The 1,996-nt window shown below is 43.5% G+C and overlaps 1 pseudogene; it reads left to right on the top strand.

Moving 5' to 3' along the window:
• Positions 1-210: 210 nt before the first annotated feature.
• On the top strand, positions 211-1,341 carry LOC140523765 (actin, cytoplasmic 1 pseudogene; annotated as a pseudogene).
• The last annotated feature ends 655 nt before the right edge of the window (positions 1,342-1,996 follow it).

The following is a 1,996-nucleotide window of genomic DNA, read 5'->3' as shown; positions in this document are numbered from 1 at the left end:
TGAGAGAGATGCAAGAAAATCATGAAAAGCAAATCAACAGCTTGCTAAAGGAGACCCAATAAAATGATGAAGAAAAAAATACCTTTAAAAATAGGCTAACTCAGCTGTGAGCTCTCCTATCCAGCGTGCACTTGCTTCCCTCTTGCCTCCAGGTGTGGCACCACCTCATCTCTCTCTTAAGGGTTTAAACCTGCCACTTCAAAGTTTACCATGGATGATGATATTGCTGGTCTCATCGTTGACAATGGCTATGGCATGTGTAAAACTGGCTTTGCTGGAGATGATGCCCCTCAGGCCATCTTCCCCTCCATTGTTGGGTGCCCCAGACATCAGGGTGTGATGGTGGATATGGGCCAAAAACACAGCTACGTGGGGGATGAGGCTCAGAGCAAGAGAGGTATTCTGACCCTGAAGTACCCCATCAAACATGGTATTGTCACCAACTGGGATGACATAGAGAAGATCTGGCATGATACTTTCTACAATGAGCTCTGTGTGGTCCCTGAAGAGCACCCTGTGCTGCTCACAGAAGCCCCCCTGAACCCCAAAGCCAACAGAGAGAAGATGACTCAGATTATGTTTGAGACCTTCAGCACCCCAACCATGTATGTTGCCATCAAGGCTGTTCTGTCCCTGTATGCCTCTGGTCGTACCACTGGTATTGTGATAGACTCTGGTGATGGTGTGACCCACACTGTGTCCATCTCTGAAGGTTATGCCTTTCCCCATGCCATCCTCCATCTGGATCTGGCTGGCTGTGATCTGACAGATTACCTCATGAAGATCCTGACTGAGAGAGGGTACAGTTTCACTAGGTGCACAGCTGAGAGGGAAATTGTGTGTGACATCAAGGAGAAGCTGTGTTACATTTCCCTAGACTTTGAGCAGGAGATGGCTACTGCTGCATTTAGCTCCTCTCTGGAAAAGAGCTATGAGCTCCCTGATGGTCAGGTTATCACCATTGGCAACTAGAGGTTCTGGTGCCCAGAAGTTCTCTTTCAGCCATCTTTCTTAGGTATGGAATCCTGTGGAATCCATGAAACTACCTTCAACTCAATCATGAAGTGTGATGTTGACATCCATAAGGATTTGTGTGCCAATAGCATATTGTCTGGTGGTACCACCAGGTACCCAGGCATTACCGATAGGATGCAGAAGGAGATTACAGCCCTAGCTCCCAGCACAATGAAAATCAAGATCATTGCCCCACCTGAGCACAAATACTCTGTCTGGATTGGAGGCTCCATTCTGGCATCTCTTTCCACCTTTCAGCAGATGTGGATCAGAAAACAGGAGTATGATGAATCTGGGCCCTCTATTGTCTGCTGCAAATGCTTCTAAATGGACTGTGTTTATTTTTTATTTTTTGTCAAAAGGGTGTGACATGATAACTGTCCAGAAAAGGAGATGAGTTTGGCATGGCTTTATTGTGTTTTTTTGATTGTTTGTTTTGTTTTTTTTGGCGCTTGACTCATGATTTAAAAACTGGAATGGTGAAGGTGATAAGAGCAGTCTAAGTAAGTTGGAGGCAAACATCCCCAAAGTTCTACAGTGCATCTTCAGGACTCTTGATTGTACATTTGTGGTTTTTTTTTTTAATAGTCATTCCAAATATTGTATAATGCAATATTACAGAGAAATTAGCTCTGTAAAATGAGCTAAGAAACAAATCCAGATTGGGGGGGGTGGGGTGGGAGGGGAAAGGACTAGTATTGCTTTACATGTAAATTAATGTAATCCTTTAAAAAAAAAACTTTTTGTATCTTCCACCTTAATACTTGTTTCTTTTTTTTTTAAATTGTCAACCATATTGAATGGCCCCCTAACTTCCCTCCCTGCTCCCAACATAAATGTGAATGAAGACTTCATAGTCTCCTTGTGAGTTTTATGAGATTGGTGCTGGTACTTGGGGGAAGGGAGGAGCTTTACCTGTACGCTGTCTTAAGACCAGTTCAAATAAAAGTGCACACATTAAAGAAAAAAAAAATAGGCTAAC

The sequence above is a fragment of the Notamacropus eugenii genome, chromosome 2, assembly GCF_028372415.1.
Source record: "Notamacropus eugenii isolate mMacEug1 chromosome 2, mMacEug1.pri_v2, whole genome shotgun sequence".
Lineage (NCBI taxonomy): Eukaryota > Metazoa > Chordata > Mammalia > Diprotodontia > Macropodidae > Notamacropus > Notamacropus eugenii.
Note: the sequence above shows the minus strand (reverse complement) of the source record. Positions and strands in the feature narration are given on the sequence as shown.